This window comes from Scyliorhinus torazame, chromosome 24 (assembly GCF_047496885.1).
Source record: "Scyliorhinus torazame isolate Kashiwa2021f chromosome 24, sScyTor2.1, whole genome shotgun sequence".
NCBI classification, from domain to species: Eukaryota; Metazoa; Chordata; class Chondrichthyes; order Carcharhiniformes; family Scyliorhinidae; genus Scyliorhinus; species Scyliorhinus torazame.
Genome location: NC_092730.1, coordinates 50,363,079 through 50,381,349, shown reverse-complemented (window position 1 = coordinate 50,381,349; position 18,271 = coordinate 50,363,079). Strand labels below are relative to the sequence as shown.

General features: G+C 52.2%; 1 protein-coding gene across 5 annotated transcripts in view; it reads right to left on the bottom strand.

The window, feature by feature from the left end:
• The window catches only part of LOC140400055 (histone H2B-like), a 169,144-nt gene extending 153,348 nt beyond the window's left edge, over positions 1-15,796 (bottom strand). For all 5 annotated transcript variants that reach the window (XR_011938013.1, XR_011938014.1, XR_011938017.1 and 2 more), the window contains exon 1: positions 15,713-15,796. The gene's annotated coding sequence lies outside the window, so the exon portion shown is untranslated. The remainder of the gene's footprint in view (positions 1-15,712) is intronic.
• Positions 15,797-18,271: the final 2,475 nt, after the last annotated feature.

Sequence of the window (18,271 nt, the reverse complement as noted above, 5' to 3'; positions counted from 1 at the left end):
GGAACACTCCAGCAATGTGATTGCTCCTTTTTGGTTTTTAAGTTCTTCCCATTTGGCTTCAGTATAGTTCTAATATCTGGGCCGCGCAAGGCTGCCTACTTAGCCCCTCACTATCCTCCTTGTACACACATGATTGCGTGGCAAAATTTGTTTCCAACCCCATCCACAAGTTTGCTGATGATACGATCATAGTGGGCCGAATCGCAAATAATGACGAGTCAGAATACAGGATGGAGATCGAGAACCTAGTGGAGTGGTGTAGCGACAACAACCTCTCCCTCAATGCCAGCAAATCTAAAGAGCCGGTCATTGACTTCAGAAAGCTAAGAACTGGACACACCACTGTCAGCATCGATGAGGCCGAGGTGGAGATTGTTCGCAGTTTCAAATTCCTAGTGGTTCACATCTCCAAAAATCTGTCCTGGTCCACCCACATCGACGTTACCACCAAGAAATCTCAACAGGGCCTTTACTTCCTCAGCAAACTAAGGAAATTCGGCATGTCCACATTAACTCGTCCCAACTTTTACAGATGCACCATAGAAAGCATCCTAGCTGCTGCATCACGGCCTGGTATGGCAACCGCTCGGCCCAAACCCGCAAGACACTTCAGAGAGTCGTGAACACAGCCCAGTCCATCACACGAACCTGCCTCCCATCCATTGACTCCATCTACACCTCCCGCTGCCTGGAGAAAGCGGCAAGCACAATCAAAGACCCCTCCCACCCGGCTTACTCACTCTTCCAACTTCTTCCATCGGGCAGGAGATACAAAAGTCTGGGAACACGCACAAACAAACTCAAACAGCTTCTTCCCCGCTGTTACCAGACTCCTAAACGACCCTCTTATGGACTGAACTCATTAATACTACACCCCTGTATGCTTCACCCGATGCCGGTGTCTATGTAGTTACATTGTGTACCTTGTGTTGCCCTATTATGTATTTTCTTTTATTTCCTTTTCTTTTCATGTACTTGATGATCTGTTGAGCTGCTCGCAGAAAAATATTTTTCACTGTACCTCGGTACACGTTACAATGAACAAAATCCAATCCAGTTGAAGAGCTTTCTAAGATGCCATCTCTCCTTACTGCTGTAATTCATTCTCTGATCAAAATTGTGACACTCCCTCCTCTTTTACCTCCTGCCCTATCTCTCCTGGAGATCCTGTATCCTGGAATATTGAGCTTCCAATCCTTCCCCTCTCCCAACCGTGATACAGTGACAGCAAATACATCATAACCCCATGTTCTCACTTCATCTGCCTTGTTCGTCTAACTCGCAATCTCGCTGTGATATAGAACGCATACTTACTGTTTACTGCTAAGTTAGTGTGTGTGAGTTTTATCCTCAATGTCTCTGTGATATATAATGCATATTTTACTCCTTCCTGCTCAGTTACTGGTGTGTCAGAGTGAGAGAATGTGAGTGTGTGTGCGTGTGTTTTATTTTCAATATCACTCTATGATATATAACACGTATTTTACTGCTTCCTGATCAGTTATTGATGAGTGAGTGTGTGTTTATGTGTGTGAGAGAGTGTGAGTGATTGCATTAATGCGTGTGAGAGCGCGCGCGCGTGTGAGAGCGAGCGCGCGTGTGAGAGCGCGCGCGCGTGTGAGAGCGCGCGCGCGTGTGAGAGTGAACGCGCGCGTGAGAGCGAGCGCGCGCGTGAGAGCGAGCGCGTGCGTGAGAGCGAGCGCGTGCGAGAGCATGTGTGTGTGTGTGAGCATGTGTGTGAGTGTGAGCATGTGTGTGAGTGTGAGCATGTGTGTGAGTGTGAGCATGTGTGTGAGTGTGAGCATGTGTGTGTGTGAGCATGTGTGTGTGTGAGCATGTGTGTGTGTGAGCATGTGTGCATTTTACCCTCTATCTCTCTTTGATATATTGCACATATTTTCCTGTTCCTGCCCAGTTACTGGTGTGTGTATGAGAGAGTGAGCGTGTGTTTTACCATCATTGTCTCTCTGTGATAGATGATGCATATTTTACTGCTTTTTACTCAGTAACTGTTGTGTCAGAGAGTGTGAGTATCAGAAAGTGTGAATATGAAAGAGTGTGTGTGTGAGGGAGCATGTGCAAGTGAGTGTGTCAGTCTGTGTGAGGGAGTGTGTGAGTGTGAGAAATAGTCTGCAGGAGTGTGAGTGTGTGGGGGGAGAGAGTGTGTGTTTTACCTTCATTGTCTCTCTGTGATATATAACATATTTTACTGCTCAGTCACAGGTGTGTGAGTGTTTTATCCTCACTGTCTGTCTATCAAAAATAACATATTTCACTGCTCAGTAACTGGCGTGTGTGTGAGAGAGAGTGTGTGTGTGGGGAGAGCGCGTGTGAGCATGTGTTGTACCCTCACTGTCCCTCTGTGAAAACAGCAAGAAGTCTTGCTGGAGAGGGATAGGGCCATACGACAGGGCAAGGTTTATAATTGGGGGAGGGGGGAACTTCCGGTTGCGGCTATGCGGAGCTAAGTTGCACATTCAGCGGCTCCCGCTAAAACGGACTTTTGGGCTCTTTTCAATGCCCCCAATGGCACTTTTTCGACGTTTCCCGGTGTGGGAAGGAGTCTACAACAGCTCCCCGTCAGTATATGGCTTCAACTAGGAGCGGGGTGAAAAAAAAGGTGGTGGTGGACCCGAAGAAGGTGCGAGGGAAGAAGGACAAAATGGCGGCGGGCGGAGACCAGGCAGCGTGGATGCAGTGGGCGGAAGAGCAGCAGGAGGGTATCCAGCGCTGCTTCAGAGAGAATAAAATGGACCTGCTAGAGACGATGAAGGCTTCTATTGATAAGCTGCTGGAGACACAGACGGCCCAGGGAGTGGCGATCCGCGAGGCTCGACAAAAGATCTCTGACAATGAGGACGAGATCTTAGGCCTGGCAGGAAAGGTGGAGGCGCACGAGGCGCTCCACAAGAAATGGCAGGAGCGGTTCGAGGAGATGGAGAATCGGTCGAGGTGGAAGAATCTGCGGATTCTGGGCCTCCCGGAGGGGCCGGACGTGGGGGCCTATGTGGTCACCATGTTGAACTCGCTGATGGGAGCGGGGTCCTTCCAGGAGCCCCTGGAGCTGGAAGGGGCCCATCGAGTGCAGGCGAGGAGGCCCAAGGCTAACGAGCCTCCGCGGGCGGTGCTGGTGAGGTTCCATCGGTTCGTCGATCGGGAGTGTGTGTTCAGGTGGGCCAAGAAGGAGAGGAGCAGCAGGTGGGAGAACGTGGAGGTTCGGATATATCAGGACTGGAGAGCGGAGGTGGCGAAGAGGAGGGCCGGGTACAATCGAGCGAAGGCGGTGCTGCACAGGAAGGGGGTGAAGTTTGGCATGTTACAGCCGGAGCGACTGTGGGTTACCTACAAGGACCGGCACCACTATTTTGAGTCTCCGGAGGAGGTGTGGGCCTTTGTTCAGGCCGAGAAGTTGGACACAGATTGAGGGTCGGGACGGGCGATTGGGGACTATGGTTGATATGCTATGTTTCTTTTTGTTTAGAGGGGGGCGCTTTTGTATTGCTCCGGGTTTCTTTTTCTTTGTGTTTTTTCTCTTTTGGGTCGGAGAAGGTGGCTGGGGCGGGTTGGGCACTGTTTTGGTTGGGTTGGTCAGGGGGGGCTCTTGAAGATGAGATGGGGCCTTGCGGGGGAGGGGGAGGCCCGAGTCAGGGGTGAGGGGACAGGGCCTGTAAAAGGAGCTGCGTCAGAGGTGGCGGGGCCTGGTAGGTGGAAAGCGCGGGCTTTTTCCCACGCTGAAGACTGGAGGGGGCGGGGCCGGGGCGGGGAAGCGAGGGTTGTTTCCCGCGCTTAGAACAGAAGGGGGAGGGGGAGAGCCTATGGATGGGGATGGGAGAGGAGGGTGTGCCACACAATGGGAGGAGTCGAAGGAGAGGCGGGAGTGGCCGGGGTCAGCAGGAGACAGCTGACTTGCAGAAGTGCAATGGGGGGAGTAAATCAGCTAGGATGGGTCCTAACCGGGGGAGGGGGGTTGAGTGGGGGGGGAAATCGAGCTGCTGCTATGGTCAAGGAGGAGCTGGAGAGAGTGGGGGTGGGGGGGGGACTAGACGGGGGTATGCCGCTGTGGGGAACGGGCCGGGTGTGGGGTGTGGGCACGTGGCTGGCCAAGGAGGGGCCATAGCTAGTCGGCGGGAGAGGGGGGCGGGTAGCCCCCTGATCCGGCTGATAACCTGGAATGTAAGGGGACTGAATGGGCCGATTAAGCGGGCCCCCGTGTTCGCTCACCTGAAGGGGCTCAAGGCGGATGTGGTTATGCTTCAGGAGACACACCTGAAGGTGGCAGACCAAGTAAGATTGAGGAAAGGGTGGGTAGGTCAGGTGTTTCACTCGGGGCTGCATGCCAAAAATCGAGGGGTGGCGATCTTGGAGGGAAGGAAGGTGTCGTTTGAGGCGTCAAGCATTGTGGCAGATAATGGCGGCAGGTACATGATGGTAAGTGGTAAGTTGCAGGGAGAGAGGGTGGTACTGGTCAATGTGTATGCCCCAAACTGGGACGATGCGGGTTTTATGCGGCGTATGTTGGGTCGGATCCCAGACTTGGAAGTGGGGGGCCTGATAATGTGGGGAGACTTTAACACGGTGCTGGACCCGACACTGGATCGCTCCAGGTCTAGGACGGGTAGGAAGCCGGCGGCGGCTAGAGTGCTGAGGGGGGTTTATGGACCAGATGGGAGGGGTGGACCCTTGGGGATTTGCAAGGCCGGGGGCGAGGGAATTTTCATTCTTCTCACATGTCCATAAGGGTTATTCCCGAATCGACTTTTTCATCTTGAGTTGGGCGTTGATAGCGAGAGTAGAGGATACTCAGTATTCGGCAATAGCCATTTAGGACCACGCCCCGAATTGGGTGGACTTGGAGATGGACTTGGAGATGGGGGAGGAGAGGTACCAGCGCCCGCTGTGGCGCTCGGAGGTGGGGCTGTTGGCGGACGAGGAGGTGAGCGAGTGGGTCCGAGGAAGTATAGAGAGGTACCTCCCGCCAACGGGGAGGTCCGAGTGGGGATGCTATGGGAGGCACTGAAGGCGGTGGTGAGGGGAGAGCTGAACTCCATTAGGGCCCACAAGGAGCGGAGGGAGTGGGGACAGAGGCTGGTGGGGGAGATGGTGAGGGTAGACAGGAGGTATGCGGAGGAGCCCGAGGAAGGATTGTTGAGGAAAAGGCGCAGCCTCCAGGCCAAATTCAACCTGGTGACCACCAGGAAGGCGGAGGTGCAGTGGAGGAAGGCCCAGGGGGCGATTTACGAGTATGGGGAAAAGGCAAGCCGGATGCTGGCACATCAGCTTCAGAAGCAGGACGCAGCTAAGTTAAGGACAGTGGGGGGGGGGGGGGGGGGGGGGGGCGCGGAGTGGAGCGGGCATCAATGGGGTCTTCAGGGACTTCTACGAGGAATTGTACCGATCCGAGCCCACGGGAGGGGGAGGGATGGGCCGCTTCCTGGACCAATTGAGGTTTCCAAAGGTGGAAGAGGGACTGGTGGCGGGATTTGGGGCCCCAATTGGGCTGGAGGAGCTGATCAAAGGGATAGGAAGCATGCAGGCAAGGTAGGAACCGGGGCCGGACGGTTTCCCGGTCCAATTCTTGAAAACATATCTGGACCTGTTGGGCCCGCTGTTAGTTAGGACCTTCAATGAGGCAAGGGAGGAGGGGGCTTTGCCCCCGACAATGTCCCGGGCACTGATCTCCTTGATCCTGAAGCGGGCAAGGATCCCCTGCAGTGTGGGTCTTACAGACCGATTTCCTTGCGAAATGTAGATGCCAAGGTGCTGGCGTAGGTCTTAGCCTTGAGGATTGTGTGCCGCAGATCATCCATGAAGACCAGACGGGGTTTGTGAAGGGGAGGCAGTTGAACGCGAATGTGCGGAGGCTTTTGAACGTTACCATGATGCCGGCGAGGGAGTGGGAGGCGGAAATAGTGGTAGCGATGGACGCTGAGAAAGCCTTCGATAGGGTAGAGTGGGGGTATCTGTGGGAGGTGCTGAAGAGGTTTGGGTTTGGGGAGGGGTTTGTCAGGTGGGTTAGGCTGTTGTATGAGGTCCCGATGGCGAGTGTGACCACAAACAGGAAGAGGTCAGGGTACTTTCCGTTGCACCGAGGGATGAGACAGGGGTGTCCCCTATCCCCCCTGCTCTTCGCACTGGCGATTGAAGCCCTGGCTGTGGCACTGAGGGAGTCAAGGAACTGGAGGGGGTTGGTGCGTGGTGGGGAGGAGCATAGGGTGTCACTTTATGCGGACGACCTGCTGCTGTATGTGATGGACCCGGTGGGAGGAATGCCAGAAGTAATGAGGATTCTTAGGGAATTCAGGGACTTTTCGGGGTACATCCTCAACATGGGGAAGAGCGAGCTGTTCGTAGTTCATCCAGGGGACCAGGAGAGGGGGATTGGCGAGCTCCCACTAAAAAAGGCGGAGAGGAGCTTCATGTATCTGGGAGTCCAGGTGGCCAGGAGCTGGGGGGCCCTGCATAGGCTTAACCTTACAAGGCTGGTGGAGCAAATGGAGGAGGAGTTCAAGAGGTGGGACGCGTTGCCGCTGTCCTTGGCGGGTAGGGTGCAGTCAATCAAAATGACGGTGCTCCCAAGGTTTTTATTCCTGTTCCAGTGCCTCCCCGTGTTTATCCCGAAGGCTTTTTCAGGCGGGTTAACAGGAGTATAATGGGGTTTGTGTGGGCGCGACGGACCCCGAGGGTGAGAAGGGTGTTCCTGGAGCGGAGGAGAGATAGGGGGGCACTGGTGATGCCCAACCTCTGTGGATACTACTGGGCCGCCAATGCGACGATGGTGCGCAAGTCGGTGATGGAGGGGGAGGGGGCCGCATGGAAGAGGCTGGAGACGGCATCTTGTGTGGGTACGAGACTGGGGGCGCTGGCAACGGCACCGCTGCCGCTCCCTCCAAGGAGGTATACCACGAGCCCGGTGGTGGTGGCTGCCCTCAAAATTTGGGGGCAGAGGAGGCGAAAGAGGCCGGAATTCTGGCCTTTGCATCCCTGATAGCCCGGCGAAGGATTCTTCTTCAGTGGAAGGATGCGAGGCGGCCAAGCGTGGAATCCTGGATCAACGATATAGCGGGGTTTATTAAGTTGGAGAGGGTGAAATTCGCCTTGAGAGGGTCGGCACAAGGGTTCTTTAGGCAGTGGCAATCGTTCTTAGACTTCCTGGCAGAGCGGTAGACATTGGTTAATGGCAGCAGCAACTCGGGCGGGGGGGGGGGGGTTCACTTTATTTTTTTGGTTTTGTTATTTACACTGGAGGGTCTGAGGGGTTGGATATACTTGTTGTATTAAGTCAGGGTGTCAATGTTAATTTATTATTTATGTACAGGGCGGGAGGGGGATATGGAGGGTTGTTTTTCTGGACTGTGTTTTGTACTTAACCCTGTTGGGTTTCTTTTTCATTTTGTTATTGATATTTTATGAAAACCTTTATTAAAAATTATTTTTTAAAAAATAATAATAATTGTGGGAGGGGTAATGATGATGCGATTAGGCAAGAATTCGGAAGCATTAGATGGGAACAGAAACTGTCAGGGAAAAGCACAAATGAAAAGTGGAGCTTGGTCAAGGAACAAATACTGCGTGTCCTTGATAGGCATGTCCCTGTCTGGCAGGGAGCAAATGGCTGTGAGAGGGGACCATGGTTCACAAAAGAGGTTGAATGTCATGTCAAGAGGAAAAAGGAAGCGTATGTAAGGATGAGAAAACCAGGTTCAGTAGGGTCGCTTGAGGGTTAGAAAGTAGCAAGGAATGAGCTTAAAAAAGGGCTTAGGAGAGCGAGGAGGGGGCATGAGAAGTCCTTGGCGGGTCGGATCAATGAAAACCCCAAGGCTTTTTCCTCTTATGTGAGAAATAAAAGAATGACCAGGGTCAGGTTAGGGCCGGTCAAGGACAGTAGTGGAAACTTCTGTGTGGCATCAGAAGAGACAGGAGGCGTTGAATGAATACTTTTCTTCAGTGTTCACCAAAGAGAGGGGCTATGTTTTTGAGGATGAGTGTGTGAGACAGGCGGGTAGGCTGGAGGAGGTAGATGTTCTGAGGGAAGATTTATGAGGAATTTTGAAAAATCTGAGAGGCAACATGTCCCCTGAGCCAGATGGGAAATATCCTCGGTTTCTTTAGGAGGCATGGGATGAGATTGCAGAGCCTTTGGCTTTGATCTTTGGGTCCTCACTGTCCACGGGGATAGTGCCAGAGGACCGGAGAGTGGCGAATGTTGTTCCTCTGTTCAAAAAAGGCAATAGGAATGACCCTAGTAATTATAGGCCGGTTAGTCTTACTTCGGTGGTCGGTAGGTTAGTAGAAAGGGTCCTGAGGGATAGGTTTAATGACCATGTGGAAAGATGCAGCTTATTCCGGGATTGTCAACAAGGATTCGTGAAGGGTCTTGCCTCACAAATTTGATTGAATTCTTTGAGGAGCGAAGTGTGCAGATGAAAGTAGAGCAGTTGATGTACTATACATGGATTTCAGTAAGGTTTTTGATGAGGTTCCCCATGGTCAGCTCATGAAGAAAGTAAGGAGGTATGGGATCGAGGGAAATTTGGCCAATTCGATAAGTAACTGGCTATCACATAGAAGACAGAGGGTGGTGGTGGATGGAAAATTTTCAGACTGGAGACCAGTTACCAGCGGTGTACCACAGGGAGCAGTGCTGGGTCCTCTGCTATTTGTGATTTTTATCAATGACTTGGAGGAGGGGGCTGAAGGGTGGGTCAGTAAATTTGCTGATGACACCAAGATTGATGGAGTAGTGGATGAGGTGGAGGGCTGTTGTAGGCTGCAAAGAGACATTGATAAGATGCAGAGCTGGGCCGCAAAATGGCAGATGGAGTTTAACCCCTGCTAAGTGCGAGGTGATTCATTTTGGTCGGACAAATTTGAATGCGGATTACAGGGTCAACGGCAGGGTTCAGAGGAATGTGGAGGAACAGAGAGATCTTGGGGTTCATGTCCACAGATCTCTGAAGGTTGCCACTCAAGTGGACAGAGCCGTGAAGAAGATCTATAGCGTGTTAGTGTTTATTAACAGGGGCTTGTGTTTAAGAGCCGTGGGGTTATGCTGCAATTTACACGACCCTGATGAGACCACATTTGGAGTATTGTATGCAGTTCTGGTCACCTTATTATTGGAAGGATGTGGAAGTATTGGAAAGGGTGCAGAGGAGATTTACCAGGATACTGCCTGGATTGGAGGGTAGGTCTTATGAGGAAAGGTTGATGGATCTAGAGCTTTTCTCATAGGAGTGAAGGAGGATGAGAGGCGACTTAATAGAGGTTTATAAGATGATGAGGGGGATAGATAGAGCGGACGTTCTGAGACTATTTCCTCGGGAGGATGTAGCTGTTACAAGGGGGCATAACTATAAGGTTTGGGGTGGGAGATATAGGAGGGATGTCCGAGGTAGTTTCTTTACTCAGAGAGTGGTTAGAGTGTGGAATGGACTGCCTGCTGTGATAGTGGAGTCGGACATTTAGGAACTTTCAAGCGGTTATTGGATAGGCACATGGAGCACACCAGAATGACAGGGAGTGGGATAGTTTGATCTTGGTTTCGGACAAAGCCCGGCACAACATCGAGGGCCGAAGGGCCTGTTCTGTGCTGTACTGTTCTATGTTCTAACAACACCAGGTTCAAGTCCCACAGGTGGTGCTTCGAAACAAACCTTTTGGACTTTAACCTGGTGTTGTAAGACTTCTTACTGTGCTCACCGTAGTCCAACGGCAGCATCTCCACATCATCTCTGTGATATATAACATATTTTACTGCTTAGTAACAGGTGTTGGAGAGTGTGCGAGTGTGTGTTTTACCCTGACTGTCTGTCTATCATATACAACATATTTTGCTGCTCACTGCTCAGTTGCTGGAGTGTGTGAGTATGTGAGAGTGGCGAGAGTGTGTTTTACCCTCACTGTCCCCCTGAGACATACAATGCATATTTAACTGCTTACTGCTCAGTGACTGGTGTGTGAGAGAGCATGAGTGTGTGTGAGAGATAGTGCCTGTATGGAGAGTGTGAAGGTGTGATTTGCCCTCATTGTTTCTCCGTGATATATGATGCTCACTGGTGTGTGTGAGAGAGTATGTGTGTATGAGTGGGTGCTTTATCCTCACTGTCACTCTATGGTACATAACATATATTTTACTGCTTACTGCTCAGTTAATGGTTTATGAGTGTGTGCGTGAGTGAGAGAGTGTGTGAGATTCTCAGTGATGTCTAAAACCTTGTAATATTCAGTTAACGGTGTGTGTGTGTGAGAGAGAGAGAGTGTGAGCAGAAGAGTGTGTGTGGGTGTCAGTTTTAAGACCATAAGACATAGGAGCGGAAGTAAGGCCATTCGGCCCATCGAGTCCACTCCACCATTCAATCATGGCTGATTTCAACTCCATTTACCCGCTCTCTCTCCTTAGCCCTTAATTCCTCGAGAAATCAAGAATTGATCAACTTCTGTCTTAAAGACACTCAACGTCCCGGCCTCCACCGCCCTCTGTGGCAATGAATTCCACAGACCCACCACTCTCTGACTGAAGACATTTCTCCTCACCTCTGTTCTAAAGTGACTCCCTTTTATTCTAAGGCTGTGCCCCCGGGTCCTAGTCTCCCCTGCTAATGGAAACAACTTCCCTACATCCACCCTATCTAAGCCATTCATTATCTTGTAAGTTTCTATTAGATCTCCCCTCAACCTCCTAAACTCCAATGAATATAATCCCAGGATCCTCAGACGTTCATCGTATGTTAGGCCTACCATTCCTGGGATCATCCGTGTGAATCTCCGCTGGACCCGCTCCAGTGCCAGTATGTCCTTCCTGAGGTGTGGGGCCCAAAATTGCTCACAGTATTCTAAATGGGGCCTAACTAATGCTTTATAAAGCTTCAGAAGTACATCCCTGCTTTTATATTCCAAGCCTCTTGATGTGAAAGTGTACGAACTCAGCAATAGCATGATGGGAAAAATAGCCAATTTATGTAACCAAGTGTAGGACAGCTGTGTCAGCTAAGTGCCAAGATCAGACCCTGACAAACTAGACAAAGCTAAGAATCCACATAATTGTATCATACAAGGCCAGAAGAGGGAAAATAGTGCCTGACCTTATTAAAACCTGGTAACAAAGCCACGATCTAGGAATGTCCTAATAACACAACCTCCTCATGTCCTAGGTTCATCTGCGTCAAGGCATCATGAGGGCAGAGGTAAAAACAAAATAGGACCACGTCTTAAACCCTCTAAAGACAAAATACTGCAAATAAGCCGAGTCAGGGTCTTTCCATGACAACATGTTTGATCAGAAGTTATGACTGTATTGACATTTTTGAACAAGGTCTGTTTTTGTAAAATGATACAGCTTTTGTATAAATATTGAACGTTTTCTCCATGTCTTTGCGAGCTTGAGAAAGAATGAGCAGGTTTACCTTAACAGCTCTCTCTCTCTCTAACCTGTAGCCATCTGCATGCAGACTTTGGTCAATAAAGACAAAGTTAGTTTTATCGAAACCAAGGTGTAAAGTTGTTTTTGTCACAGTCTTGAAGTAGGAAAGATTTTAAAAGACGACATTGCATTTGCATGAATGACAACATTGCATTTGCTTTCTTAATTACGGACTCAACCTGCAAGTTTACCTTTAGCGAATCCTGGACCAGGACTCCCAAGTCCCTTTGCACTTCAGCATTATGAATTTTGTCACCGTTTAGAAAATAGTCCATGCCTCTATTCTTTTTTCCAAAGTGCAAGACCTCGCACTTGCCCACATTGAATTTCATCAGCCATTTCTTGGACCACTCTCCTAAACTGTCTAAATCTTTCTGCAGCCTCCCCACCTCCTCCATACTACCTCCCCTCCACCTATCTTTGTATTATCGGCAAACTTAGCCAGAATGCCCCCAGTCCCGTCATCTAGATCGTTAATATATAAAGAAAACAGCTGTGGCCCCAACACTGAACCCTGCGGGACACCACTCGTCACTGGTTGCCATTCCGAAAAAGAACCTTTTATCTCAACTCTCTGCCTTCTGCCTGACAGCCAATCGTCAATCCATGTTAGTACCTTGCCTCGAATACCATGGGCATTTATTTTACTCAGCAGTCTCCCGTGAGGCACCTTATCTAAGGCCTTTTGGAAGTCAAGATAGATAACATCCATTGGCTCTCCTTGGTCTAACTTATTTGTTATCTCTTCAAAGAACTCTAACAGGTTTGCGAGGCACGACCTCCCCTTACTAAATCCATGCTGACTTGTCCTAATCCGACCCTGCACTTCCAAGAATTTTTCTCCTCATTGTCTCTGTGATACATAAGGCATATATTAGTTTATGCTGCTCAGTTACTGATATGTTTGAGAGTGGGTGTGCGCGAGAGAGAGTTGGTGTGTGTGCAAGAGGGGAGTGGGCGTGCGTGTGTGAGAGAGAGTGGGCGTGCGTGTGTGAGAGAGAGTGGGCGTGCGTGTGTGAGAGAGAGTGGGCGTGCGTGTGTGAGAGAGAGTGGGCGTGCGCGAGAGAGGGCGGGCGCGCGCGAGAGAGGGCGGGCGCGCGCGAGAGAGGGCGGGCGCGCGCGAGAGAGGGCGGGCGCGCGCGAGAGAGGGCGGGCGCGCGCGAGAGAGGGCGGGCGCGCGCGAGAGAGGGCGGGCGCGCGCGAGAGAGGGCGGGCGCGCGCGAGAGAGGGCGGGCGCGCGCGAGAGAGGGCGGGCGCGCGCGAGAGAGGGCGGGCGCGCGCGAGAGAGGGCGGGCGCGCGCGAGAGAGGGCGGGCGCGCGCGAGAGAGGGCGGGGCGCGCGCGAGAGAGGGCGGGCGCGCGCGAGAGGGGGCGGGCGCGCGCGAGAGGGGGCGGGCGCGCGCGAGAGGGGGCGGGCGCGCGCGAGGGAGGGCGGGCGCGCGCGAGGGAGGGCGGGCGCGGGCGAGGGAGGGCGGGCGCGGGCGAGGGAGGGCGAGCGCGGGCGAGGGAGGGCGGGCGCGGGCGAGGGCGGGCGGGCGCGAGCGAGGGCGGGCGGGCGCGAGAGAGGGCGGGCGGGCGCGAGAGAGGGCGGGCGGGCGCGAGAGAGGGCGGGCGGGCGCGAGAGAGGGCGGGCGGGCGCGAGAGAGGGCGGGCGGGCGCGAGAGAGGGCGGGCGGGCGCGAGAGAGGGCGGGCGGGCGCGAGAGAGGGCGGGCGGGCGCGAGAGAGGGCGGGCGGGCGCGAGAGAGGGCGGGCGGGCGCGAGAGAGGGCGGGCGGGCGCGAGAGAGGGCGGGCGGGCGCGAGAGAGGGCGGGCGGGCGCGAGAGAGGGCGGGCGGGCGCGAGAGAGGGCGGGCGGGCGCGAGAGAGGGCGGGCGGGCGCGAGAGAGGGCGGGCGGGCGCGAGAGAGGGCGGGCGGGCGCGAGAGAGGGCGGGCGGGCGCGAGAGAGGGCGGGCGGGCGCGAGAGAGGGCGGGCGGGCGCGAGAGAGGGCGGGCGGGCGCGAGAGAGGGCGGGCGCGCGCGTGAGAGAGAGTGGGCACGCATGAGAGTGTGGGTGTGCGTGAGAGAGTGTGGGTGTGCGTGAGAGAGTGTGGGTGTGCGTGAGAGAGAGTGGGCGAGCGTGAGAGAGAGTGGGCGAGCGTGAGAGAGAGTGGGTGTGCGAGCGAGTGAGCCTATGTGTATTTAACCCTCATTGTCTCTCTTTGATATATAACACATATTTTGCTGTTGCTGCTCAGTTACTGGGGTGTGTGGTGAGTGTGTGTGAATGAGAGTGAGAATCTATTTGACCATCACTGTCTCTGTGATATATGATGCATATTTTACTGCTCACTGCTCAGTTACTGTTGTGAGAGTGTGTGAATATGAGAGTATGTGAATATGAGAGTGTGTGTGTGAGAGAATGTGCCACTGTGTGTTTGGGAGTGTCTGAGTGTGAGAAATAGTCTGCGTGAGTGTGTGTGTTTTACCTTCATTGTCTCGGTGATAAAAAACACATATTTTACTGCTCAGTTACTGGTGTGCGAATGTGTGTTTTACCCCCACTGTCCCTCTGCGATATAAAACGCATATTTAACTGCTTACTGCTCAATGACTGGTGTGTATGTGTGTGTGTGTGAGAGAGAGTCTGTGAGAGAAGGAACAAGAGTGTGAGAGAGAGAGTGTGAGTGTGTGTGAGAGTTAAAATATGTGAGTGTGTGCGCTTTACCCTCACTGTCCATGATGCATAACACATATTTTACAGCTTACTGCTCAGTTACTGCTGTGTGACTGAGTGAGAGAGTGTGAGTGAGAGAGTGAGTGCATGTTTTACCCTCACTGTATCTCTGTGGTATATATCACATATTTAATTGATTACTGCTCAGTGACTGGTGTGTGTATCAGAGGGAGAGTGTGTGTGTGTGTGTGAGAGAGAGTGTGTGAGTGAGTGTGTATTAACCTCACAGTCTCTGTGATATACAATTAATATATTCTTGATTACTGCTCAGTTATTGATTTGTGAGTGTGTGGGAGAGACAGTGCGTGGGTGTGTGAGAGTGTGTGAGAGACAGAGTGTGAGTGAGTGTGTATAAACCTCTCTGTTTATGTGTGCGATATGACATATTTTACTGCTTAATGCTCAGTTAATGGTGTGAGAGTCCCTGTGATATACACTGCATATTTCGTGCTTCCTGCTGAATTACTTGTCAGTGAGCATGTGCATAAGAAAACGCGAGTGTGTTTTTTACCCTCACTGTCTATTTATGATATATGGCATATTTTACTGCTTCTTGCTCAGTTGTTGGTGTCTGAATGTGTGAGAGTGTGTTTTCCACGGTAGCTGTCTGTCTCTGTTATAAGTGTGAGGGGAAAAATTAATTTGATTCTCTAACTCCTGTCTCTGTGCTTGCATTTGTAGCTGTCTGTCTCTGTTATGGGATTCTGGGTTTAATCTCCGTCTGTAATATTATTTACAGATACACGAGAGGACAGGTAATCTCAGTCTGTCCACCTCTCTGATGTGCAAGATGTTACTGTGTTTTCTGTACTTGTCAATATCTGTTTTGTGAGTTAAGGGTGAACATTCTGTTCAGTATTGATCCTCCATTATTACTTTTAGTGATAACATTGATATGTTAAATGATCTATTTCCATGTCTGTTTCATGAGAATGACACTGTACCATTATATCTGAGATTGTGTGAGATATTTGGATTGGAATTTAATATTTTGTTTTGGGAGGTGTCTCGGTAGAAGTTTATGATTAATTCGGCCCTTTTCAATAAGCTGTACTATCCGACCTTCCACTTGTATCAAAGGTTCACAACTTGTGAGAATGAAGGATGGCCTTACAATTTGATAAGTGTCCCTTTGGAGAACTATTTCAATGTATCATTTTTCTGTTAATGCCTCATTCAAGTGTTTTGCTTCTGATATATTTTAAACTAAGAAAGTTACAAAAAAGTGCCAATGGATACTTGCACATTGATTGCTGAATCTATAGCCTAATTAATACTATACTGATTACTTTACAGATGAAACGCTGTTGTCAAAAGTTGATCCAACATTCCATGAGAGAGTAGGGGTGAATTGTGAAAAATTATGCCACCTGTCCTCTCGTGTATCTGTAAATAATATTTACATTTTCTCCAGAAGTCCAGATTTACTTGAATTTCTTCAATTGGATAATGAGGACTGTTGGATTGGACATGTTCATCTGGGACTTGAGGTCTCTGCGAATCTGACTGCTTCTGCTCTGTGACGGTGGAGCTGATGTTGTGTCTGTGTCTCTGCAATGTTGCATTAATATTGTACTTACAGTCAGTTAGAAGGAGACGGCTGCACATTCACGTTGCTGAGGAATCATCATAATCAAATTGGAACTCATCTTTTCATCTGTTGAACTAGGAAGAAGAAAACAAATTTCATGTAAGTTAGGGTCAGATGAGACCAATGATAGATCAATCCATTCTTTCAGTAAAAGAAAGAAAATACTCCACGAATCCTAACCCAGAATCAGACAAATAAGCCAGGCCCAGAAAGAGCTCTCCCTTCCCCCTGCTCACTCCAAGTCCCGGAACAAGATCGTGCTCCGCTGCGCCTCTTGCAAACAGCCCCCGATTCTCCCTGAACTCCCCCCGAGTCAGTAGTGATCTCTGAGCCTCTTTGCTCACACTCCCAGATGGAGGTGCTGCTGCAATGAGAACGCTGTTTCCTCGCTGACCTGGGCCCTGACATTGACATTTCCCTCAGTTTCAACAAAGCGATTCCACTCACTGACCAAATGGAGTGTGCGGGAGAGGGGCTGCGCATGCGCTCTAAATCTCAGAATGACGACAGGCAAGCGGTTACGCCGGGCATGCGCAGATCCCCAAGCAATTCCGCGTTGAGAATCAATGGGAGTATTCCCCATTTCACTGTCATCGCATAGAGAGCAAAACCTCCAACAGAGCCCGTGTTGGGGGGACTGTGTGTGTGGCTGCAAGTGGCCCTGTGCCCTCGGGCTCAACCAATCACCTTTGTAGCTGTGTGTTTGTCCCAATGAGAGGTTCAATTTGCAGTCATTGCCTGCAGCTTGTTTGTTATTACTCTGTCACTCAGCCCCTCAAACTCTCACTTTCTGCAAACTACCTTTCCACTGAACCACAGAATTACTACAGTGTGAAGGAGGCAATTCGGCCCATCGAGTCTGCAGCGACCCTCTGAAAGAGCACCCCAGCTCCGCCCACTCGCCGCCTTATCCCCATAAACCCGAAACCCCACTGAACCGACACAGCGGGAATTCAGCATTGCCGACCCACATAACCTGCACATCTATGGCCTTTGGGAGGAAATCGGAGCACCCGGAGGTAACCCACCTACACACACGGGGAGAACATGCAAACGCGAGACAGGCAGTCACTCAACGCGGGTCCCTGCCACAGTGAGGCAGCAGTGGAAATCACTGTTCCACCTCCGGGCTTACTCACTCCCCTGGTTTAAACACTCACCTGGTTTACTCACTGTTGTGGTTTACACACTCACCTGGTTTATTCACTTCCCAGGTTCACTCACTCCCCCGATTCACTCACTCTCCCGGTTCACTCACTCCCCCGGTTCACTCACTCCCCCGGTTCACTCACTCCCCCGGTTCACTCACTCTCCCGGTTCACTCACTCCCCCGCATCACTCACTCTCCCAGTTCACTCACTCCCCTGGTTTACTCCGGTTCACTCGCTCCCTCGGTTCACTCGCTCCCCCGGTCCCCTCGCTCCCCCGCTCCCCCGGTCCCCTCGCTCCCCCGCTCCCCCGGTCCCCTCGGTCCCCCGGTCCCCTCGCTCCCCCGGTCCCCTCGCTCCCCCGGGTTCACTCACTCCCCCGGGTTCACTCACTCCCCCGGTTCACTCTCTCCCCCGGTTCACTCACTCCCCCGGTTCACTCACTCTCCCGGTTCACTCACTCTCCCGGTTCACTCACTCTCCCGGTTCACTCACTCTCCCGGTTCACTCACTCTCCCGGTTCACTCACTCTCCCGGTTCACTCACTCCCCCGGTTCACTCACTCTCCCAGTTCACTCACTCCCCTGGTTTACTCCGGTTCACTCGCTCCCTCGGTTCACTCGCTCCCCCGGTCCCCTCGCTCCCCCGGTCCCCTCGCTCCCCCCGGTCCCCTCGCTCCCCCCGGTCCCCTCGCTCCCCCCGGTCCCCTCGCTCCCCCGGGTCCCCTCACTCCCCCGGGTTCACTCACTCCCCCGGGTTCACGCACTCCCCCGGTTCACGCACTCCCCCGGTTCACGCACTCCCCCGGTTCACGCACTCCCCCGGTTCACTCACACCCCCACTTCACTCACACCCCCACTTCACTCACACCCCCACTTCACTCCCTCCCCCGGTTCACTCCCTCTCGCGGTTCACTCCCTCTCGCGGTTCACTCACTCCCCTAATTTACTCACTCTCCTGGTTCACTCACTCTCCTGATTCACTCATTCTCCTGGTTTACTCACTCCCCTGGTTTACTCACTCTCCTGGTTTACTCACTCTCCCTGTTCACTCACTCTCCCGGTTCACTCACTCTCCCGGTTCACTCACTCTCCCGGTTCACTCACTCTCCCGGTTCACTCACTCCCCTGGTTCACTCACTCCCCTGGTTCACTCACTCCCCTGGTTCACTCACTCCCCTGGTTCACTCACTCCCCTGGTTCACTCACTCTCCAGGTTCACTCACTCCCCTGGTTCACTCATTCTCCTGGTTCACTCACTCCCCTGGTTCACTCACTCCCCTTGTTCACTCAATCTCCTGTTTCACTCACTCCCCTGGTTCATTCACTCTCCTGGTTTACTCACTCCCCTGGTTCACTCACTCTCCCGCTTCACTCACTCTCCCGCTTCACTCACTCTCC